This window comes from Notothenia rossii, assembly GCF_949606895.1.
Source record: "Notothenia rossii genome assembly, chromosome: 8".
NCBI lineage: Eukaryota > Metazoa > Chordata > Actinopteri > Perciformes > Nototheniidae > Notothenia > Notothenia rossii.
In genome coordinates, this window is record NC_136906.1 from 78,922,650 (window position 1) to 78,949,678 (window position 27,029).

Consider the following 27,029-nt stretch of genomic DNA (forward strand, 5'->3'; position numbering starts at 1 on the left):
TAAAATAATGAATAAGGGCCAATGATTTATTCAGTAAATACAAAATACAGACATTTATTAATTCCTTTAATATCCCCTTACTATGATTATGATTTAAGTTATAATTGTTTTATTGTAATATTGATTAATATTGGGGTCGTTACAATTTTTTAATTATATATTTATTTATTTATTATTTATTTATACATAAATATTTTTTTCTGTCCCGAATAAAATTTATTATTTTTCAATACATTTGTATTTTTATCATATATAGACAGTATATATATTTGTTTTACTTCACGTAGGAACATATGTCTCCCTCTTGTGTTATTTATTTTATTTGATCTTTATTGTATGTAAAAGGGAGGCTGTGGCGCAGTGGACTTGTGCGTAGGTGCTGGGATCAGGTTCAAACCCCACAGCAGTCAGCATGTCGTTGTGTCCCTGAGACGCTTCACCCCAAATTGCTCCTGTGGGGGTTGCCCACAGTATTGAGTATGTAAGTTGCTTTGGGTAAAAGCGTCTAACAAGTGACGTGTCATGTATTGTAAGGACAAACTAAGTCAATACAAAAGCACTCCAGCTTCTCTGATGTTTGTCTGCAGGCTAACGTCGATCCTGAACGGATTTATTTCTGTCCTCCTGCTGCAGGTCAGACGGAAAAGGTTGAAGAGAATTAAAGGAGACGGGAGAACAGTCCATCGACACCGACAGGAAGACGTGAGGAGCTGTTTCCCAAAAAATCACTTTATATACATTTAGCATGATCTCTAAATCTCCTCTCTCCCCTGAGCACTGAAGAGGATGAACGCATTAGGAAAGATTTTCTCTTGGCGGTGGAAAAGCTGCGTCCACCTCCCGCTTTGTGAAAGACTTTCTCTGAGTCTGACCTGCAGGGAGGAGACGCTCTCTGTTCCTCCAGGACATTACACTAATTTTTATAGAAATGGATCAAAAAGAGAGAGAATCTTTGTTCCTGAAACTTTCAGAGTTTCTTTCCACAGAGGGGACACATGTTGATGTAGAAGAGACATGGAGAAGAGGGGACACATGTTGATGTAGAAGAGACATGGAGAAGAGGGGACACATGTTGATGTAGAAGAGACATGGAGAAGAGGGGACACGTGTTGATGTAGAAGAGACATGGAGAAGAGGGGACACATGTTGATGTAGAAGAGACATGGAGAAGAGGGGACACGTGTTGATGTAGAAGAGACATGGAGAAGAGGGGACACATGTTGATGTAGAAGAGACATGGAGAAGAGGGGACACATGTTGATGTAGAAGAGACATGGAGAAGAGGGGACACATGTTGATGTAGAAGAGACATGAAGAAGAGGGGACACATGTTGATGTAGAAGAGACATGAAGAAGAGGGGACACATGTTGATGTAGAAGAGACATGAAGAAGAGGGGACACATGTTGATGTAGAAGAGACATGAAGAAGAGGGGACACATGTTGATGTAGAAGGGACATGAAGAAGAGGGGACACATGTTGATGTAGAAGAGACATGGAGAAGAGGGGACACATGTTGATGTAGAAGAGACATGGAGAAGAGGGGACACATGTTGATGTAGAAGAGACATGGAGAAGAGGGGACACATGTTGATGTAGAAGAGACATGGAGAAGAGGGGACACATGTTGATGTAGAAGAGACATGGAGAAGAGGGGACACGTGTTGATGTAGAAGAGACATGGAGAAGAGGGGACACGTGTTGATGTAGAAGAGACATGGAGAAGAGGGGACACATGTTGATGTAGAAGAGACATGGAGAAGAGGGGACACATGTTGATGTAGAAGAGACATGGAGAAGAGGGGACACATGTTGATGTAGAAGAGACATGAAGAAGAGGGGACACATGTTGATGTAGAAGAGACATGGAGAAGAGGGGACACATGTTGATGTAGAAGAGACATGAAGAAGAGGGGACACATGTTGATGTAGAAGAGACATGAAGAAGAGGGGACACATGTTGATGTAGAAGAGACATGGAGAAGAGGGGACACATGTTGATGTAGAAGAGACATGGAGAAGAGGGGACACATGTTGATGTAGAAGAGACATGGAGAAGAGGGGACACATGTTGATGTAGAAGAGACATGAAAAAGAGGGGACACATGTTGATGTAGAAGAGACATGGAGAAGAGGGGACACATGTTGATGTAGAAGAGACATGAAGAAGAGGGGACACATGTTGATGTAGAAGAGACATGAAGAAGAGGGGACACATGTTGATGTAGAAGAGACATGGAGAAGAGGGGACACATGTTGATGTAGAAGAGACATGGAGAAGAGGGGACACATGTTGATGTAGAAGAGACATGGAGAAGAGGGGACACATGTTGATGTAGAAGAGACATGGAGAAGAGGGGACACATGTTGATGTAGAAGAGACATGAAGAAGAGGGGACACATGTTGATGTAGAAGAGACATGAAGAAGAGGGGACACATGTTGATGTAGAAGAGACATGAAGAAGAGGGGACACATGTTGATGTAGAAGAGACATTAAGAAGAGGGGACACATGTTGATGAAGAAGAGACATGAAGAAGAGGGGACACGTGTTGATGTAGAAGAGACATGAAGAAGAGGGGACACGTGTTGATGTAGAAGAGACATGAAGAAGAGGGGACACATGTTGATGTAGAAGAGACATGAGGTAGAGGGGACACATGTTGATGTAGAAGAGACATGGAGAAGAGGGGACACATGTTGATGTAGAAGAGATATGAAGAAGAGGGGACACATGTTGATGTGGAAGAGACATGAAGAAGAGGGGACACATGTTGATGAAGAAGAGACATGGAGAAGAGGGGACACATGTTGATGTAGAAGAGACATGAAGAAGAGGGGACACATGTTGATGTGGAAGAGACATGAAGAAGAGGGGACACATGTTGATGAAGAAGAGACATGAAGAAGAGGGGACACATGTTGATGTAGAAGAGACATGAAGAAGAGGGGACACATGTTGATGTAGAAGAGACATGGAGAAGAGGGGACACATGTTGATGTAGAAGAGACATGGAGAAGAGGGGACACATGTTGATGTAGAAGAGACATGGAGAAGAGGGGACACATGTTGATGTAGAAGAGACATGGAGAAGAGGGGACACATGTTGATGTAGAAGAGACATGAAGAAGAGGGGACACATGTTGATGTAGAAGAGACATGAAGAAGAGGGGACACATGTTAATGTAGAAGAGACATGAAGAAGAGGGGACACATGTTGATGTAGAAGAGACATGAAGAAGAGGGGACACATATTGATGTAGAAGAGACATGAAGAAGAGGGGACACATGTTGATGTAGAAGAGATATGAAGAAGAGGGGACACATGTTGATGTGGAAGAGACATGAAGAAGAGGGGACACATGTTGATGAAGAAGAGACATGGAGAAGAGGGGACACATGTTGATGTAGAAGAGACATGAAGAAGAGGGGACACATGTTGATGTGGAAGAGACATGAAGAAGAGGGGACACATGTTGATGAAGAAGAGACATGAAGAAGAGGGGACACATGTTGATGTAGAAGAGACATGAAGAAGAGGGGACACATGTTGATGTAGAAGAGACATGGAGAAGAGGGGACACATGTTGATGTAGAAGAGACATGTAGAAGAGGGGACACATGTTGATGTAGAAGAGACATGAAGAAGAGGGGACACATGTTGATGTAGAAGAGACATGAAGAAGAGGGGACACATGTTAATGTAGAAGAGACATGAAGAAGAGGGGACACATGTTGATGTAGAAGAGACATGAAGAAGAGGGGACACATATTGATGTAGAAGAGACATGAAGAAGAGGGGACACATGTTGATGTAGAAGAGACATGGAGAAGAGGGGACACATGTTGATGTAGAAGAGACATGGAGAAGAGGGGACACATGTTGATGTAGAAGAGACATGAAGAAGAGGGGACACATGTTGATGTAGAAGAGACATGGAGAAGAGGGGACACATGTTGATGTAGAAGAGGCATGAAGAAGAGGGGACACATGTTGATGTAGAGGAGACATGAAGAAGAGGGGACACATGTTGATGTAGAAGAGACATGAAGAAGAGGGGACACATGTGGATGTAGAAGAGACATGAAGAAGAGGGGACACATGTTGATGTAGAAGAGACATGGAGAAGAGGGGACACATGTTGATGTAGAAGAGACATGGAGAAGAGGGGACACATGTTGATGTAGAAGAGACATGAAGAAGAGGGGACACATGTTGATGTAGAAGAGACATGGAGAAGAGGGGACACATGTTGATGTAGAAGAGACATGGAGAAGAGGGGACACATGGTGATGTAGAAGAGACATGAGGAAGAGGGGACACATGTTGATGTAGAAGAGACATGAAGAATGGGGACACATATTGATGTAGAAGAGACATGAAGAAGAGGGGACACATGTTGATGTAGAAGAGACATGGAGAAGAGGGGACACATGTTGATGTAGAAGAGACATGAAGAAGAGGGGACACATGTTGATGTAGAAGAGACATGAAGAAGAGGGGACACATATTGATGTAGAAGAGACATGAAGAAGAGGGGACACATGTTGATGTAGAAGAGACATGGAGAAGAGGGGACACATGTTGATGTAGAAGAGACATGAAGAAGAGGGGACACATATTGATGTAGAAGAGACATGAAGAAGAGGGGACACATGTTGATGTAGAAGAGACATGAAGAAGAGGGGACACATGTTGATATAGAAGAGACATGGAGAAGAGGGGACACATGTTGATGTAGAAGAGACATGAAGAAGAGGGGACACATATTGATGTAGAAGAGACATGAAGAAGAGGGGACACATGTTGATATAGAAGAGACATGGAGAAGAGGGGACACATGTTGATGTAGAAGAGACATGAAGAAGAGGGGACACATATTGATGTAGAAGAGACATGAAGAAGAGGGGACACATGTTGATGAAGAAGAGACATGAAGAAGAGGGGACACATGTTGATGTAGAAGAGACATGAAGAAGAGGGGACACATGTTGATGTAGAGGAGACATGAAGAAGAGGGGACACATGTTGATGTAGAAGAGACATGAAGAAGAGGGGACACATGTTGATGAAGAAGAGACATGAAGAAGAGGGGACACATGTTGATGTAGAGGAGACATGAAGAAGAGGGGACACATGTTGATGTAGAAGAGACATGAAGAAGAGGGGACACATGTGGATGTAGAAGAGACATGGAGAAGAGGGGACACATGTTGATGTAGAAGAGACATGAAGAAGAGGGGACACATATTGATGTAGAAGAGACATGAAGAAGAGGGGACACATGTTGATGTAGAAGAGACATGGAGAAGAGGGGACACATGTTGATGTAGAAGAGACATGAAGAAGAGGGGACACATATTGATGTAGAAGAGACATGAAGAAGAGGGGACACATGTTGATGTAGAAGAGACATGAAGAAGAGGGGACACATGTTGATATAGAAGAGACATGGAGAAGAGGGGACACATGTTGATGTAGAAGAGACATGAAGAAGAGGGGACACATATTGATGTAGAAGAGACATGAAGAAGAGGGGACACATGTTGATGAAGAAGAGACATGAAGAAGAGGGGACACATGTTGATGTAGAAGAGACATGAAGAAGAGGGGACACATGTTGATGTAGAGGAGACATGAAGAAGAGGGGACACATGTTGATGTAGAAGAGACATGAAGAAGAGGGGACACATGTTGATGAAGAAGAGACATGAAGAAGAGGGGACACATGTTGATGTAGAGGAGACATGAAGAAGAGGGGACACATGTTGATGTAGAAGAGACATGAAGAAGAGGGGACACATGTGGATGTAGAAGAGACATGGAGAAGAGGGGACACATGTTGATGTAGAAGAGACATGAAGAAGAGGGGACACATATTGATGTAGAAGAGACATGAAGAAGAGGGGACACATGTTGATGTAGAAGAGACATGGAGAAGAGGGGACACATGTTGATGTAGAAGAGACATGAAGAAGAGGGGACACATATTGATGTAGAAGAGACATGAAGAAGAGGGGACACATATTGATGTAGAAGAGACATGAAGAAGAGGGGACACATGTTGATGTAGAAGAGACATGGAGAAGAGGGGACACATGTTGATGAAGAAGAGACATGAAGAAGAGGGGACACATATTGATGTAGAAGAGACATGAAGAAGAGGGGACACATGTTGATGTAGAAGAGACATGAAGAAGAGGGGACACATGTTGATATAGAAGAGACATGGAGAAGAGGGGACACATGTTGATGTAGAAGAGACATGGAGAAGAGGGGACACATGTTGATGTAGAAGAGACATGACGAAGAGGGGACACATGTTGATATAGAAGAGACATGGAGAAGAGGGGACACATGTTGATGTAGAAGAGACATGACGAAGAGGGGACACATGTTGATATAGAAGAGACATGGAGAAGAGGGGACACATGTTGATGTAGAAGAGACATGGAGAAGAGGGGACACATGTTGATATAGAAGAGACATGGAGAAGAGGGGACACATGTTGATGTAGAAGAGACATGACGAAGAGGGGACACATGTTGATATAGAAGAGACATGGAGAAGAGGGGACACATGTTGATGTAGAAGAGACATGACGAAGAGGGGACACATGTTGATATAGAAGAGACATGGAGAAGAGGGGACACATGTTGATGTAGAAGAGACATGGAGAAGAGGGGACACATGTTGATGTAGAAGAGACATGACGAAGAGGGGACACATGTTGATATAGAAGAGACATGGAGAAGAGGGGACACATGTTGATGTAGAAGAGACATGGAGAAGAGGGGACACATGTTGATATAGAAGAGACATGGAGAAGAGGGGACACATGTTGATGTAGAAGAGACATGACGAAGAGGGGACACATGTTGATATAGAAGAGACATGGAGAAGAGGGGACACATGTTGATGTAGAAGAGACATGACGAAGAGGGGACACATGTTGATATAGAAGAGACATGGAGAAGAGGGGACACATGTTGATGTAGAAGAGACATGAAGAAGTGGATTTTGTATAATAGGTAACCTTTAATGTTTCTTAGAAGTGAAAATCAATTAAAACTTACATATTATGGTAGATTTGAACAATATACTATAGGGTTATATTACATATTATCCATTGAACCCCTGTTTGTTAGAGATGTGGGTAAAGTATTTTTTGACACTTACACACAGGGGACACATATTTATGTATAAAAGACATAAAAAAGTGCATTTTGTGTAATAAGAGACCTTTATAGATGTCATTACATGTTACGCCTAAAAGGGGAGTGGGAGAGTGGTTCCTCCAAACACTGACAAGGCAGCTAGTTAACCCTACTTTAGGATTCAAAAATAAACATTTAACATTACATTTATTATGTTTTTATATGAATGTTATCATATCAGGATTTGTAATTCATGTTTAATAAATGTTGAGATTATTTTTGCACACATTACTGCAGATATAGCTCTTAAAATGTGCGTCTCGTATCATTTTTTATTTGAAGCATGCTCTATTGTTATTTGTGTATTGTTCCATGTCTGTTTTTGTCATGCTGTATCTTTTAATACCGTTGTAACTTGTATTCAAACTTGGCCAGGGTCTGCTTCGTAAAGAAACTTGAATCTGAAATGACTTCCGGGTTAAATAGAGGTAATAAATAATAGAGATGTCCCGATCCGATCACGTGATCGGGGATCGGAGCCGATCACGTGATTTTCAAAAGATCGTAATCGGGAGAAAAAAATCGGGGATCGGGATTTTTTTTTTTTTTTAATTAAAATGTTGTATTCAATGTTACAAAACAAAAATGACCATGTTCAAGTCTTAAAGTCATCCTGAGGCCTTAGTTTTGGTTTCAAATTACAGAACATCATGTATGTGTTGCTTCTTTGGGGCTTGTTTTCATAGACCTGCTTATTTCTCTCTAATCTGGCAACAGAGTGGGCAGGGCGCAGTGTCTAATTGTAGCAGTAAGCTAACGAGTACTGATAAGCTTTATTTTGTTTTGATCCAATGCTGCACAACTGAACTGATCCAATGCTGCTGTGAAAGAAAGAAGCTATATCCATGCTGGATAGAATATCCAATTTAAATTAAAAAATAACCTTAAGGGACAACTTGAATGCTTTTTTTCTCTTAATGCATTGCATAAAGATCGGATCGGGAAAAATCGGTATCGGCAAATTGTCAAAATCAAATGATCGGAATCGGATCGGGAGCAAAAAAGGTGATCGGGACATCCCTAATAAATAACATAACAAATCCAAGGGAATTTAATATTTAATCAGATTTTTCTCTTCCCGTTTGGCTTTTTGGCAACGAAACATTGGTTACCATAAACTGCTATGATAAGTGTCTTGTCTTGCAGCACAAAGACATTCACTTTGGGTAAGAATAATAATAAATATTTGATTAAACGACAAACAAAACATGCATCGTTCAGTGAAAATAAGTCATTTCACTCCAACTTGTCAAACTCACTCAATCGTATCTCGTTTATCCTTCATTGGGTTACTGAAGCTTGTCAGCAGTCACACATTGGTTACCACATACTGCTGTGATAAGTGTCTTCTCTTGCAGTGTGAAACAGCAGTTTTGAATGTACCAAGACATTAACTTTGGGTACGAATAATAATAGATTTTAACGACAGACAAAACATGCATCTTTCAGCATGTCAAACTCACTCCACCATGTCTCGTTAATCCTTCATTGTGTTAATGAAGCTCGTCAGTAGTCACCCTGACAGCTGCCATGTTGGGCCGCCTGACGTGTGAAAGGCTTTCTAAACACGACAATCTTTCACCGACAGCCTTCTGTCCCACGTGACCTGAACGCAGCATCAGTGTTGCTGCTGGGACTCAAACAGACAGACTGCCACCAACACTGCAGGTTAAACACTCACACACTCAGCCGTAACATCATGTGACGTTCACACACACACACACACACACACACACACACACACACACACACACACACACACACACACACACACACACACACACACACACACACACACACACACACACACACACACACACACACACACACACACACACACACACACACACACACACACACACACGCTGCTTCTTTACACAGATGTCTGGATTATAGCTGCACCTTAAGGATACTCCATGTGTCCTTTAACAGGTTCGCATGTCGAGCTTCACCACGAGCAGTTTTGACTTTCTTTTTTATTCCAGCGCTGACTGTGACTTTGGTTCAAGATCAGAAGCAGTTGTAGAGGACAACATATAAAGTGTTTTTCAGCTAAAATGGATATATTTAAAGAGGCCCTATTATTCTTTGGGGGGGGGGTTCCCTCTCCTGTAGTGTGTCATATAGGTTTCAGTGCATGTAAATGGTCTGCAAAGAATAAAATCCCTGTGTTCCTTCACACTCCACCCCCTGCATGAAATTCCTCAATTGGACTCCTTTTTTGACTTTGCGTCTGTTAGCGTGTAAATGTTTATACTTGAATGCTGAATGAATACCATTCCCATTACTGTTTAAGGCTGGAAGAACCAAATAAACAGTTGTATTTAAAACCGCTTGCTAGTTGGACTACATAGTGACATCATTATCTAACACTCCAGCTCCAATTGGCTAGCGCCCCAACACATTGTACGTGATAGGCTAAGGGGCGGGACATCTAAGCGGTTGACCAATCAGAACAGAACCGACCAGTCGACAGTTTATCAAACTTAACTTGCATTTTCACGGGATACAATTTGGTTATGTTTAGGCAACAAAGCTGATGAGCTTTAGAAAAATATATTTTTGGTTTGGTATAAAACGACTACAGAAGTGTTAACAAATGAATCAACTCTTGTTTCACACGGGGAACAAACAGAGGGCTTTTCTCTCTTAATACGTCCTGTCCTGAAAAATCGATTTTGTGGGGAAAATAGGATTCGTTTTTTTTAGGTAAACCATGAAAGTGTCTGAGTTAATGTACTTTTCACCTCTGCAAACCAATGCTTATGAGTTGAATCTGCTCATGGACATTCAGTCAAAACAGCTCATTAGAGAGAGGTGAGTCAGCATTACAAGTATACAGAATAAAACCAACACCTTTTACTTTAAGGAAACACTGATACTGAAATGTATTTTAGGTGAAACTGCAGCAGCAAGCAGGAACAATGGGAAGAAGAAGAGAGAGAAACACGGTGAGATTTGACTGGATGAAGATGGAGTGTGTGCTGTGTGTAAGTGTGTAAAGTGTTTCTAATGGCTGCAGCAGTAACATCAGGTCAGACAGAGAAACAACCAGCTGCTCATCTATTATTTACTTCATCAAATCAGAGCTGAGGCAGCAGCCGGATGTTTCCCCGTTGGACCGGAGATACACCGTCATTAAGGGCTTATCTTTTAAAAAATATACAATAGAGGGAGAAACGACAGGAAACACCAATAAATACTTTGTGAATTTGACTTGTTCCATGCCTGAGCGATAGGTACAACTTTCAAAGGTGTTTGTAGATTTGACATTTCATATGTGCTTTAAATTACTCCACAGTTTTTATTTTGTGTAATTTTTCTTGGGGCTCCTCAAACATCATGTGCAAAATTAGTTTTTAAGTTGCATTCAATTATTATTTTTGGGGCAGTAGAGCAAAACAAGCTTCAGTAAATATAAGAAAAAACATAATCTTTCACTTCAATATCCTGAAATCTGTGGATTAACAGTTTATATTTAATGATATCAATGTTTTTAAATTAATTTTATGTAACATATATACTCATTTATAATCTAATTTGAATTAGAGCTCTTGGAAAAACACATACCGCTGTTTTGATTTACTCGTTTTCATCTACTTTGTGTGTTGTGTTGTACAAGGACTGACAGTCAAGCTTGTGTTGGGTGGTTTTAATAAGATGACAACAACACTAAAAATATTTCTTTAACCTTAATGATGTGTTTTTCATTGTGCCCTCAAGGGAAAAGCAATCAGTCTGTTGTTGGTATAATAACAATTACAAAAATAGCTTTTATCTGTAACTATTTCACAACACTAATGAAGCTCAGCGCAAATTCAAACAGGAAGACCGTCTTTACTCATTCATTTACTATTTCTATGTTACTACTCACTCTCCTCTCAATAAGTGATTGGGGGCGTCACTCCCCAGCTCAACCAATCACTTCGCTCTATTCTCACAAGCCTATCATAGTGCTCCGCTAACCCCTTTTAAATCTGCTCTCCTCTCTGACAGCTGTCATTTCAGGTGACTCGACGCAACCCTCCTCCACCTCCTGTCCCTCTGAATCCAGGGTCAAGCTAAGCCCCTCCCCTTCAGACCGACCCCAACCATCCATTCACCACCACCAGGGTCAAGCTAAGCCCCTCCCCTTCAGACCGACCCCAACTATCCATTCACCACCACCAGGGTCAAGCTAAGCCACTCCCCTTCAGACCGACCCCAACCATCCATTCACCACCACCAGGGTCAAGCTAAGCCCCTCCCCTTCAGACCGACCCCAACTATCCATTCACCACCACCAGGGTCAAGCTAAGCCACTCCCCTTCAGACCGACCCCAACCATCCATTCACCACCACCAGGGTCAAGCTAAGCCCCTCCCCTTCAGACCGACCCCAACCATCCATTCACAACCACCAGGGTCTAGACCCCGGGGGGTTTCATTGGATCGGTTCTCCCCTCCCGAGTGATACTCCTGCACAACGGGCCTAATCGCCAAAACTCCATTACATTCATTTGTGTATTCCTGGCAATAAATATGTATTCTTTCATCAGAACCGTCTCTCCTGATTGAACTAAAAGTATCCTTCCTTGCTAAGTAGATGTGTTCAATTAGCAAAGTAAAGTAAACATCCTACCTGCACTCAATTTAATCTCATCAGTCCCTACGGGTTGGATCCAAATTTGCAGAGGCAGCTTTTAGTCTATGAGCTTCGCAAATTTGGAACAAACTTCCTTTTAAATCAAGGCTGAAAACCTTGATCTTTAATGCTGCTTTTCCAGAGGTCCTTAAACTTTATTTTATCAGCACTTCTTGCAGCATTATGTGTGTTAACAATTACTATCTTTAACTCATTTCTAGCTCTGTTAGGAATTGTCTTTTGGTTCAATCTATTGTAATGTGAATTGCCTTTGTGTCTGACATGTTAGACAACCTTAACCTTACTCTTAATAATGACAAGAAGTTGTAATAATACATTTTGGTATAGATCTTAAGACCACAGTACGATTTCTGCAAAAAATAATACAGGAAAACCCAAAGCTTTGCAAACTGAACCCTAGTTTTTGAAGAACTGATGCTGTGACATCCAACATTTTCTCAGAGAGCGAGTCTGTCAGTCTGACGATACGACATCTGACATGAGTTATGTACGCTGTGTGTGTGTGTGTGTGTGTGTGTGTGTGTGTGTGTGTGTGTGTGTGTGTGTGTGTGTGTGTGTGTGTGTGTGTGTGTGTGTGTGTGTGTGTGTGTGTGTGTGTGTGTGTGTGTGTGTGTGTGTGTGTGTGTGTGTGTGTGTGGGGTCATACATCCCCTCTCTGTTTCCTTCACATCGGGCTGATGAGCTCTCCCCGCTCGGCTGTCACTTCTGATCCACACAGGGATGAGTAAACCTGTCCTCCAGTGAGAAGCAGGAGGACAGAGTGCTTTTGCTTTTCAGGAGGGAAAGCGTTGCCCCGAGTGACGATTTACTTTCCTTGCTGGCTTGTTCTTTACAAAGAAAAACACCCTAATGAGAAGATGCATGAGTGGAGATGAGGTTAGAGTGAGGCACAGAAAAGCAGAGATTTCTTCAACGCTGCTCACAAAGTCAACAAACAGTGACGTCATAGTTTGACATTTTGAAAAATATGTATATTTGTATGAAGAATAACTGTTGTCCTTATTTACAGTATACTTCTCTCATGTCATGCCATGTACATTTTATAATTTATTTATTTTAATAGTTCTATATCATGGTCTATTTTACACATTTATTCCAGGGGTTTTCTAGATAGCTAAAGTATGAGGGCGCTAACGTCACTTCCCGCCCAAACCTCTGGATTCATCTTACTGTGTACATGTATGCTCTGAGATTTGTCACTAACTGAAAAGCACTTACTCATCACTGTACCCTGTATACCAAGGCAGGATTACCATCACTCACTGTACGGAGGCTCAGTCACTGCTACACTTTTATCTATAAAGCTATGTTGGGCAAACTCCCGTATTATATCTGTTCATTGATAAAGCAGAAAGTTACAATCAGCTATTGTCTGCGATCGCAGGATATAGTGTTGTTAGATGTGCCAAGAGTAAGGACTGTCTTAGGGAAGACAGCTTTTATGTGCGCAGCTCCACTTGCTTGGAACAGTCTACAGGCAAAATTGAAATTGAGCATTTTTATTTCTCTGAATGTATTTAAGGCACGTCTAAATGAAATGCTTTCTGACACTCTGGGTATTTGTAAATGTTGAATATGTAAATATGATATCCTCTGTTGTTTGTTTGTATGTCCTGCTTGTATGTCTCCCTTGTAAATGAGATCGATGATCTCAAGGGACCCATCTGTCTAAATAAAGGTTTGAAATTAAATGAAATGATTAAACACTGAAACAGAAATTCCTTGCATGTGTTTACCTAAGTAGATTCTGATTTCATGATTCTCGATACTCAATTTGGTAACAAAGTAGAAAACACAAACAATAATAAACAATAAATCCAAATGACTACTAACTGTACTGCATATTTATAAAACTACTTATGAAACACTGATATATTTAGCAGCTCTACGAAAGCTTCTGACTTCTAGTTTTGCTTTTAGGAGTCATTGTTTGTTTCCTGGCAAAGACTATCCATTAACAAACTGAAATAAGCAGATCTTGGACATTTGGCAGAGGCTCTGTTGGAAGCTGCTTTCCTCCCATCAGAGTAAAGCTGCTGTGATGTGTGTTATTGAAGCTGGAGAACATGGGGACAGACAGCTGCTGTTTTCCTGCAGCTGGAAGATAAAAGAGGGAGAAAAATCCATACTGCAGTGAAGAAAAAGCTGCGCCTGTTTATTCACCACCGCACTTCCTGTTTCCACTGCTGAGATATAGAGTGGTGATTTACTTTAGTAGGTCGACACAGAAGTTAGCATCTCCCTGGTTCCTTCGACAAAAGACAATGGGATTTTTCCATTGGATTTGGGAATATAGCAGAAAAGTCTCTGTGGCAAACTCATGTTTTGTGATATTTATGATATTGACATGTTACGTTCAGCAGGATAATCTCAATCAATCAATCAGTCAACGTTCATTTATATCGCCCAATACAACACATTTAGTATTTGTCTCAGTGGACTTTTGTACAGAATATGACCCCCTCTGTCCTTGGACCCTCACATCGGGCGAGAAAACACTCCCAAATTGAAGAAACCTCGTGGAGAGCAACAGAGTGGGGATCCCTCTCCCAACTGCATTTTCGGGTAAAAAGCTATCGTTAGCAAAACAACGCAATGGTTAGCTAAGCTAAAGGTGGCTAATGGTTAATGGACTGTACTTATGAAGCTCCTTATCAGGTTCTTTCGACCCCTCAAAGCTCCGCATATACTACGAGTCAATCACCCATTCACACCTCATTCATACAGAGCAGCACCACTTGCTCTCGGGAAGCTAACACCCACACACACACACACACACACAGGGAGCACCTCAGGGGTTCATTATATTGCCCAAAGACACATCGACATGTTGACTGCATGGGGCTGTGATCGAACCAACAACCTTCTGGTTGTAAGACGGCCGCACTCCCCCTCGCAGCCACAGTCGCCCTTTATAGCTTCAGTTATACCCTGACAATCTGCATATCGTAACACTGATACAATTGTTAAAATGTAAAATCTGTAACAGTTATTCTACAATGACGATTTCCATCTGAAATCTTGATGATTTTCATGATGACTTTTGGAATTTTGGACGTTTTAGAACATTCTGTATGATTTTGAGTTCATTTTTTAAAACTAAATAATGAAATACAAGCTGCCTTTTTCCGGAAAATGACATTTCATAAACTTCCCAGCAAATATTGTGTTTAGCTAACAATGATGTAGTGACTAAATCGAGGGAAGGATAGAAAAATTAAAAGTATTACACCCCGTTAGTTCACATTAACCCATTTACTGTCATCATATTTCCTCATTTTAAAGCTTACATTAAATCCACTGTCCTAATTATACTGCCTGAGACTGAAATTACAGGGTGCTTGCAAAGCTTTTATCATTTATAATACATGATGATGAGAAGGCGGGGGAGGATTTAAATGAATGCTCCCAGATATCAGTGCAGTTTCCAGACTACAGATGGAGATTGTTTCCACACACGCTTACTGTAGGTCAGAGTGTGTTTCAGGGGGTCTCTTCAGACGTTGTTGGCACAGTTTCCTCTGGGGTCCCAGTTGTTCTGAGTGTTACGTAACGATGCTAATGAAGAGAAAATCCACAGAGAGCTCAATGACTGCCGCTGTGCTGCTCTGTGTGTTAATGTGCATTTAAATACCTGCAGATATTCAGCTCTGTGAAGGGGCAAAATGCACTTCTATTGTACGGCAAATGAAACATGAATTAATGCAAATGATTAGAAAAGTCACAGTCTGACATTTTGTCCGAAATCTGGGGTCATTTGGGTATATTTGCCGTTTCTCTGGAACCCATTGGTCGATTTTGATGATTGACACCTCTTTTTAGCCGTTAGAGCCAATAGAATCGAGGGGAAGTTCCTAAATCCACCTACACGTTACCATTGAGGAGTAAGAGTGATGCTCACGCAGTTTGCCCAAACCGAAAGCTACGTTACGCTCTGAAAACTGAAAACTGAAAACTAAGCTTATTGATCATAAATATGATGATGGATTATCAGTAATCATTTCAAAGTGACACAGATACATTGGATTAACCTTCAGCAGCGTTTTTATTCGTTTTTATGCCATTGAACACAACTTTTGATCAGAAAACAGCAAAGGTAAGAAGTGTGTGTTGTCTTTTCTGGCTTTCACTGCGGTGAGTTTTGGTCGCTCAGTGATGATACTTATACCATCGGAATCTGTGGAATCTCAGCTTTCAGATATCTTGTTTGTCCAGATCCGATGAAGTATACACATATTTATACTGTGAGTTATGTGGTTAGTGCGTTAGCATTCTTTTGTTTAGTGCTAATTCAGAGGCTCTGCGTTAGACTTGTGTTTTGTTTCGGTAGAAATGGTTCATATCGTCAGGTAGCTGAGCTTCTTCCCGTTAAGTGAGTATGACACATTCATAGTTTGTGGAGTCTTAGGATAAATACATTTTTTGATTTGGAGTATAGAAATGAAGGAAACTGTGACATATAATCTAAGGGTACGTCTTGGTTTGTTTTAAACAAGGTGATCAATAATGGTTTTATTACACCTCGGAATTATCAATCAATGGGTAAATAAAGAAAGAGCTGATCACTAAAGTAATTTAGCAATGTATTAAATCAATACCAAAAACAAATCTAAAGTGTAATTGATTGCTGGATGATTCCAACACACCAAAAAGATTAAGACTAACTCTACTTTCTGCAGCAGCATTGCGTATTAGGTAAGCATCTTTACAGCATTAATGAAGCATCACACACACACACACACACACACACACACACACACACACACACACACACACACACACACACACACACACACACACACACACACACACACACACACACACACACACACACACACACACACACACACACACACACACACACACACACACACACACACACACACACACACACACACACACACACACACACACACACACACACAGAGCGTGGCAGCAAGACATGTTACCGTGGCAACGCGGAGATGGTGGGAGTCCGGGAGGAAGAGGAAGAAGAGGAGGAAGAGGAGGAGGAAGAAGAGGAGGAAAAGGAGGAGGAGGAAGAAGATGAAGAGGAGGAAGAGGAGGGTATCATACATCTGGCTGCTGGTGAAGAAGTGAGGCTGCTTTAGGTTCAACGAGAGAAAAGGGTGAAAAATAGGAATCAGGAAAGAGATTTTTGGATGATTTCTGTTTATATTTATCTTAATTTTGGACTTGTATGTGTCTAAAGAAATACCAACTTGATTATTTTGTTTATTTGTAAACAATAAGAACATTCACAAGGTGCTTTCTTCCGGGAATTGCCATTATGTAAACTGACCTAAAAAAGCTGTTTCTGCTGAACAATGATGGACTGACTGAATTAAGGGAGAGAGGGGGGAGAGAAAGGGGGAAGGGGTTGATGATGTTGTTAAAAAAAAGAGGGGGAGGGTAAAGACAACACAAGTAAAAGGGTTGTATTGGCCAGCGGAGGAGAAATCCTATATAAATGCTATTTTTGGTCATTTTTTGAGAATTTCTGTTTAAGCTTTACCAAATATTGCGTCTTAAAGTCCTTTTTATCACACAGTACCAAGTTGTAATTGGAAATGTAAGAAAATGTCAATATGTCAGTAAAAAAACGATGTATTATTATAACTGTAATAATATTTTCATTATATTTCCCCTCATTACGGTTAAACCTCCTGTTTGCATGAGCTCAGAGATATAACTTCCAGTATCAGCCGGGTAAGAGTCCCATATGTCATACTTTCCCACGAGCACTTGAACGCAACATTAAGAGGTTTGGAAGTTACAAAAGCTGCCTAATGGACACAATCCCAGACTCAGATCACCGCTGAGTCGAATCTACTGAATCATTAAATCCTGCCATCAGACAGACGGAGTCATCGTTATTAAAGAGTCCTCTCCTGCTGATGTTCAGGTGTATATCAGTATGTAGTGTCTCTACTTTAAAGAGTCCTCTCCTGCTGATGTTCAGGTGTATATCAGTATGTAGTGTCTCTACTTTAAAGAGTCCTCTCCTGCTGATGTTCAGGTATATATCAGTATGTAGTGTCTCTACTTTAAAGAGTCCTCTCCTGCTGATGTTCAGGTGTATATCAGTATGTAGTGTCTCTACTTTAAAGAGTCCTCTCCTGCTGATGTTCAGGTGTATATCAGTATGTAGTGTCTCTACTTTAAAGAGTCCTCTCCTGCTGATGTTCAGGTGTATATCAGTATGTAGTGTCTCTACTTTAAAGAGTCCTCTCCTGCTGATGTTCAGGTATATATCAGTATGTAGTGTCTCTACTTTAAAGAGTCCTCTCCTGCTGATGTTCAGGTGTATATCAGTATGTAGTGTCTCTAATTTAAAGAGTCCTCTCCTGCTGATGTTCAGGTGTATATCAGTATGTAGTGTCTCTACTTTAAAGAGTCCTCTCCTGCTGATGTTCAGGTGTATATCAGTATGTAGTGTCTCTACTTTAAAGAGTCCTCTCCTGCTGATGTTCAGGTGTTTATCAGTATGTAGTGTCTCTACTTTAAAGAGTCCTCTCCTGCTGATGTTCAGGTGTATATCAGTATGTAGTGTCTCTACTTTAAAGAGTCCTCTCCTGCTGATGTTCAGGTGTATATCAGTATGTAGTGTCTCTACTTTAAAGAGTCCTCTCCTGCTGATGTTCAGGTGTATATCAGTATGTAGTGTCTCTAATTTAAAGAGTCCTCTCCTGCTGATGTTCAGGTGTATATCAGTCTGTGCTGCAGCACCTCTTTTCCCCCTCTGTCTGAAACCAGAGCCCAGTCCGCTCTGATTGGTTAGCTGGGTGGCTCTGTTGTGATTGGTTAACCGCTTAGAGATGTCCCGTGTTCGGGAACTTTGGGATTTTAGCCTTTGGAGGCCATTTACATGCACACAAACCTGTATAAGTACAGAGAAGGGAACAACCCACAAAGCATAATAGGGGCTCTTTAAATAGTTTAAATGCAGGTTACACACATGACACAGCTGTGTTTTGTGTTCACTGTCTGTCGGCAGCTGCACAGTCAGTTAACTCTGAGATATTCACGGCAGCTCGTTCATTACTGAGTGACAGGAAACTAATCTGAGGTCCGAGGGTGTGAAGCTGAGACTGATCACTTTAACGAGGAGACTCATCTCTGACCTCAGACATAAGAGCTCGTTAACCTCCAGCATGTTCAAACAGATCCTAGAGACAGTCATAAATCACTGCAAACACAACATATAAGTGTTTTAAAACATGTTTAAAAAACAATAAAGATCTCCACGTGAAAATACATGTTCTTGATTGAAAAAACGGTTTCTATTCTCTTTGCCAATATGAATTTTTTTTTTTTTTTTTTAATATCAAACTAATTCTGCCTCGGCAAATAAAATGTTCCACGCGATAAAACGTGCACTGCTTTGTGTTAGAAGTTAAACCTTAAAAAAAGGTGGAATAATGTTGCTTAAACAAATGGAGGGTCAACCGGGAGATTAAGATCAATTGCATAAAGTGGTTGATATAAGACAACCAACAATCTGATTTTAAAAAAAAAGGAATTATATATATCTGTATAAAAGCAATTTAAAAGAAAGCATGTTTCCTCTTATTCTGTTTAAACTGTATTTAATTGTTAAGTGTGTGGGTTATTTATATTCCCTGCCTTGATACTAACCATGTTGCCAGTGCAAGCTACATTTTGTAATAAATAAAACTGTATTTTCTCACACATTCCTGTGAATAAGGAGAACAACCCTAAAGTTGTGCGGACTCTAATCCCTGAGTGATATTGTAATCCTGCAGGATTATGAGTGGATGGGTTTGAGTCCCGCAGTCTCACCTCCTGTGTTTCCACACACGCTTTCATGTAATCTCTTGTACGCGAGCACAGAGACATGTAATATGCTTTTTACTGGGGACATGGAGCATGGACTGCGCTTCATGTTCTGTATCTGATGAGCACAAAGAGCCCAGACAGTAAACTGTAAGGAGCATATGGACTAAGGAGAGGGTCAGGGTGAGGACACAACGCTCTGCTGAGTGTGTCCCTTACTGTCTCACTGTGTTCAGATACACATCACTGAGTAACGCAACACATACAGGAAACAGGAGAAGAAGAAATAGATGTCAATGCAACACAATTAGTTTATCCAGCCCCAGAGCAAGATGCAGTACCGTAACACGTCCATTATGCCTCCTCAGTGTGCACTTAAAGAAGAAAGTGCACCAAAAATAGCCCTTAGAAAAAATGCAAAAGGTTGCATAATAAGGGGAGTCGCCATCGAGCCCTTAAGGGTCTGCCAGCAGGATCATTAGCCTCTTCCTCTTCCTCTTCCTCTGTGAGATGTGCAGCATACTGTGCCACTCAGCTGTTTCCCCAGGCATGTGTCCTACATGCTATTTGTATTTCTTAAAACTAACACTGTAAGGGTTTCCATGACAAACACTAAATCACAATTGAAGCAGCGCGAGACAAAAGAGAGGCGAGATGACGACTCAATGCACACAGAACGGAAAGATAGATATAGGAAACTGGATTTCGACATTTTACATTGCTAAAAGGACAACTTAATAATGTTGTAATATCTTATACTAGGATGTTAAAGCGCATTATTACATGGCTCAGTTGAATACTCGATTCTGATTGGTCAATTCAGAACACGTGACACGTTGTTAATACCGAACAGACAGACCGCTGTCGAGGACTTATTGACCGTTGTTAAGGAAGCTCACATCTACACAAACAAGTCCGTTCGATTTAACTTAATACAGTTTTGCCGAAAAGCAAAAGACAAGAGCGACAAGAAAACAGCGGAGAAGTAACGGGCAGAAATCCTCCTTTTTACGCAGCGGTCCAGACATAAACATCAGACGGCGACACATATTCAGTGTGCAGTTACTTTGGCATTAGGGCAGGGATATCTAGATACTTTCAAAGGTTTGACATAATGAATTGTGCTACTTTTAAAGCAAGCAGCGATGTTTTCAAATCTGTAATAAAAAAACTCCTCAAAAACGCTATCGAAGCAGTTCCTGCCGTTGCTACGTTAGTTCAAACAGTAACAACGGAATATTTCTCTTAGCGGATGCATGTCAATTTAAATCAATACATACAACTATTTTTTAAATCAATAAAATAATTTTCTAAATCCATAAAAGCATTTCAATTAATAGTGGGAGTCATAGCGTTACTTTGTTGAGAATGTGGCCGTGTAATAAGCGGGATAATGTGCAGCGATTGTTCATTATGGGGAAAAGAACACCGACAGGCTAATCAGGAGCCCGACGCGAAGCGGAGGGATCTAGATCGGCATTATCGCGTCGCAGCACATTATCCCTTACTTATTAACCAAGAAAATGACGTAATATGTCCATTTCATTCAACATAGATGTCGTCTACACTGGGAGCGCTGCTACATTTTGTCCCCACCACTTTGCATTATGATTTGTTAAAATGTTCTGAAAGTAGCGTGCAACCTCGAGGACTGTTCACACTTTTTGGGTGCATTTCTTTGGACCTGCGACACGTTTAATATCAGTTATATTTAAATAGAGAATACAGTATGTATATATAGTGTCACCACCACTTGTTCTAAGAGCCCATGTTATTCATTATCTCCGTTATCTCTTTTTGAACCCTGTGCAGACACATTTTTCGGGTCATTTCGAATATGGATTTCTTTTAGATTGAAAAATGCACATTTCTTCTCTTTGTGCAAATGAACTTCTCAAAGAGTTCTAATTTATTAATTAACATCTCTTGTTGCGAGTTATACATCAAAGCATTTTTATTAAACTATTTTTTTTTAAATTGATGGTAACCAAAAACCACCATATTTTAGGGCCCGGACACACCAAGCTGATTGTGGCCGACGATGAGCGTTGAGACGCCCTACTCAGATTGGTGTGTCCCGCACCGTTGTGTCTTTTCAGCCGTGCCAACGCCTTTTCGGCTGAAAACAAAAAAAGGCTGTCGGCTAAAGAAATCACTCTGATTGGCTGTTCAGCTTAGCGAATCAGTGCATGAGAAGCGAAACGGAAGTGAGGGACCCAAACAAACGATTAAGAAGGTAAATCTGAGATTTCATTGAACTCCAGCTCTCGACACAGGTTGGGGAAAGCCCCGTGAGCTTCTCGCTGTAGATTGCCACTCACGCAGGCGCAGTTCGTACGTGCTTCTTGGCCGTCGGCTGAAGTCTTTGCGGTGTGTTCCAGTGCGACACATGGTCAAGACGCAGAGACGTGAGGCGACACAACAATTGGGGTCTGTCTGTGTGAGTTCTTTGGTGTCAGCTTGGTGTGTCCGGGCGTTTAAAGCGCAAATGAAAATTTCACTAAAATCCAAAATATTATATGGGAGAGAAAGATGTCTTCGCTTATCTCAAGAATCAGGCCAATCTATGGAGGACGAAAGCACCATGGATAGTCTTAGATTTGATTTAAAAAGTGTGTGTTTTGCAGCACAAGAGGCCTTTGTCATTTGTCACATTGCTGTCAGTTCATTTAGGATCAGATAATCTGCACCGAGCACGATGGAAACGCTCTGAACCAAAGAGAAACGAGGACAGCAGCAGCAGATAGGAAAGCTGCTGATGCACACAGATGTAACTGAGTGATGTGTTCAGGGTAAATTGGCCATCAGGCTACTTCAAACAACATCAAACTCTCATGCAGGAGAACGTCGGGCAGATCTGCAGCTTTTCAACACACAATCTGCTCAGTGAGTCACTGCGGCTGATAACAATATTTAGATCTGTGTGTGTGTGTGTGTGTGTGTGTGTGTGTGTGTGTGTGTGTGTGTGTGTGTGTGTGTGTGTGTGTGTGTGTGTGTGTGTGTGTGTGTGTGTGTGTGTGTGTGTGTGTGTGTGTGTGTGTGTGTGTGTGTGAGGATGACTCAGGCTCATCTCTGCTATTCTCACATACTGTATACACAGGGTGAAACATAAGGGATGATACACACACAGATTTTACTCAGAGAGAAATAATGGAACAGATTGAATGTATTAATTTGCTAGATCCATCCCATCATTGTTTTAAGAGCCGCTCCTGATATATGGAAAGGGTAACTTGACTTTATGTTGATATAAAGAGCTTTATCCATTCTTTACGACTCCATTCACACAACACAACTTTGCGGTCTATGTCTCAACTACTTCAATAAATACAAGTATATTTTAAATAATGCATTACCCACCCTAACATCTGTAGATTAAAATAGCAATAGCACCTCCTTTAAATATGTCTTCCAGCCAGAGGAACGTCGGGGTGAATGTAATGCTCTACTGGTGATTTTGTTAAAGTGTTAAATGCATTTTATTAGTCTCAATCTGCGCTCCCTTCTGCTCCTGCAGGATGATGAGCTGCTCGGTGTGAACGATGACTGTGTGAACGATGACTCAGCTAATAGCAGCCATCAATAATTCAGACTCTAATCTGCGTCTGGAGGCCCGTCAGACGCCTTATATACCGACTCACCGATCACTGAAATGCACCGGTTTGTCTACAGTTTGTTCCCTCCGTCTTAGAAAAGATTTGTACCAACAAACCGACTCCACTCTGTGCCGAGGAGGCGGAGCAATACAGTTCATAGGAAGTGCGATAACTGAAATATCAATATACAGATTAGATAGAAATATGATATTTATTAAAGTGATACTTCGATTTAAGAAGACAAATAAGAAGACATTATAGGCTACACACTGATGTATGTTTGATTATGTTATTGAGATTGATTATTTAAAAGGTTTTCTGTTCATTTCTCCACACATATTAGAGCCATGGACTGAATTTTCAAAATAAAAGTCTACTGATTTCCTTGGCAAACACTTTTCTTCTCCTTACTTCCGATACAAATGAAGGTTTGACATTTTAACAATTGTACCAATTCTCTTAAAGGTCCCATGTCATGCTTTTCTGGTTCTTACCCGTCCCCTTGTGTGTTATGAAGGTTGTTCTGCGTGTAAACGGTCTGCAGAGCCACAAACCCTCAAAGTACCCCCTGTAGTGAGTAAAACTCTAACACAGAAAATACCTGTCTATGCTGCCCCAGAACGCCTCCTTGGACATTTCTCTTTTTCTTCCAGGGTACAGTGACGTGCCCATACCCAAATGGACCCATTGGTGCCGCATTTGGGGGTGGGTCCATTCGCAATGTCTCGCTGTCTCGCAGACCCCCTCACAGCAGCGAGTCGCGCAACGTCCCTCCAACACGGCACCCAGAGCCCACGCAGCATTCTCATCTGTTTGTCATTACTGGTGTCATTTCCTGGTTGCTAACAAACGCCATTGTAAAACATAACACTGATGGTCCGCTGTCACGGTGGTGGACTCATCAGAACAGAGTGGGCGAGCTGACCAATCAGAGCACAGTGGGCTCACAGGGAGGGGGGGGGCAGGAGCTCCAACAAGCCGTGTAGGACAGAGTGAATACACATACTATACAGAGATGCTGTATGAGAAACCAATGTGAGTTAAATCTATTCTAGCAGACCTCAACACTGGAAATATGATCAGTGGAAATGGCCGTGACACGGGACCTTTAAGTGAAGACCTCATTCTCCAAACTGAGACAAGCTTTGGATTTTCTTCCAACAAATGGAGTCAACTCTGCGCTCAGGAGTCAGACAAATACAATTTAAAGAAAGCGCAGAGGTTAGAAAGCATCCCGATTATATAGAAATATAATATCATAAAAAAAGTACTTAAGAAGCCCCATTAGAAGAGAGGACACACTCCGATTTGTGGATGGTTATGTTGTCGTGATTATCTTAAAAAACAAGTTCCGTTTCTTTCTGATATGGGTAAAAACATATCAGCCATCGCCTGGATTTCAAAAATAAAAGCACCCATTACTGTGGAAGTCCACCCTGATTCAACGAAAGGTTAGACGTAATTAAAAAAATCCTACATTTCCTAAATAAAGTCCTCAGTTTCCAGACATATTAGGTATTCAAACACACACACACACACACACACACACACACACACACACACACACATACACACACACACACACACACACACACACACACACACACACACACACACACACACACACACACACACACACACACACACACACACACACACACACACACACACACACACACACACACACTAGCTCTCAGGTTTGGCTGATAACCAGAGGACAGCTCTCCTCCTGTAACTCATTTCTGGGATGACATTAGAGGTGTCCTTCCCGCTGACAGGACTAATGCCATTAGATGTCTTCATCGCGCACAGACAAACCCAATGAACACCGTCACTTCTCATTGCTCCTCTTGTCTAGATGCCGCAGGAGGGAAACCTGGACTCATTACAGAGGAGAAACCTGAAGAAAACCAAACTCACATCGACTAAAAAACCCCTTTCTCTGCATCATCAAGTGCCAAACGAGCCGTGAATACAAGAAACACCAAGCAGTGTGGGACCACAAGGGAAATGTCAGTATTCCCTCAAACATTATTACGCCCTAACAAAGTGCTTCACTTGTTTTTAAGTGGAATATGGTTTACGTTTGTTCTGTAAGTTAGAATTTAGAACAAGAAAGAGTTAAGGTTGAGCTTTTCCACTTCACTGACAGGAAACACATGTCATAGCTTCGGTGAGGACAAGACTGCAGATTTCTAAAGGATAATTATATGAACTATAACATTCTTAATATCAATGAATGTGTCAATTGATATTTCATTCAATTAGAACGTTCTTCAGCCAATACATTTGTCAGAAAGCAGTACCAAGAAATCAGGCCATAGTGACGTCTATTGTTTTGTCTGGCCAATAATCAAAAACCCAAAGGCAACTTAATTCATACTTAAATGTTCACTTAAACTAACACTGAAACAAAGAAAAGCTGCACTTTCTTAGATTTAAGAAGCTGGTATTTTACATTGTTGTTTGATAACATAGATATGATTTATCAAAATTGTTCTGGATTCATTTTTAAGGAAGACTGATATAATCCATTTCTGTACTCGACTAATCCCTTCAACTCTAATGTTATGTGACATAAATAAAGCAAATGAGAACAGAACTACAAATCACAAATACTTTCCTGCATTATTAATATCATTAGGCTCCAGTAGGATTTACTGTTTTAAATGTATGTTCAATCGTCTTTAAGAAAAATCCCTATGTGGCATTGATAAAGCAGGTCACTTTCCAAAAAATAGGTTTTGGTGATACAACTAATTGGTGAAGAACCTGTACTTTCTACTTCTCACATGTTGAACCCAAATACCTGTACTTTCTACTTCTTACATGTTGAACTCAAATACCTGTACTTTCTACTTCTCACATGTTGAACACAAATACCTGTACTTTCTACTTCTCACATGTTGAACACAAATACCTGTACTTTCTACTTCTTACTTGTTGAACACAAATACCTGTACTTTCTACTTCTTACATGTTGAACTCAAATACCTGTACTTTCTACTTCTTACATGTTGAACACAAATACCTGTACTTTCTACTTCTTACATGTTGAACTCAAATACCTGTACTTTCTACTTCTTACATGTTGAACTCAAATACCTGTACTTTCTACTTCTTACATGTTGAACTCAAATACCTGTACTTTCTACTTCTTACATGTTGAACTCAAATACCTGTACTTTCTACTTCTTACATGTTGAACTCAAATACCTGTACTTTCTACTTCTTACATGTTGAACTCAAATACCTGTACTTTCTACTTCTTACATGTTGAACTCAAATACCTGTACTTTCTACTTCTTACATGTTGAACTCAAATACCTGTACCTTATACTTCTTACATTTTTCAAACAGGCTGGTTCCTTTAGTCTGAATGTGTGTTTGGTGGCGTGATCATTATTATTTAGAGTCATTGCGTGCCTATTGATTTGAACACGATCCGTGTATCCATCATTTCCTGGTCTTCTCTAAAGAAGAGGGACCAATGAAAACGTTGTCATGTTGCCGTTGTTCAGCATGGAAACATTCATTAGCTAACAATGACATTATTGTTCTATTGATATAAAGGGAGGTCAGGTACTCTTTAAAACAGCTGCTAGTTATGGGTACTTTTTACTGAAGTACATTTCAAAGCCTCTTTACTTTGACTTGAGTAAAGAAGTTTAGTCAGTACTTCTACTTTCACCAGAGTATTTTTAAACACAAGTATCTGTACTTCTACTTGAGTAAAGGAAGTGGGTACTTTGCCCTCTCTGCACCACACCACT

General features: G+C 40.9%; 1 protein-coding gene across 1 annotated transcript in view; it reads right to left on the reverse strand.

Moving 5' to 3' along the window:
• LOC307016954 (clavesin-2) overlaps positions 1 to 27,029 on the reverse strand; it is a gene marked incomplete at its 5' end in the record, with an annotated part of 41,441 nt that overhangs the window by 9,940 nt on the left and 4,472 nt on the right. The gene's annotated exons all lie outside the window — the stretch shown is intronic.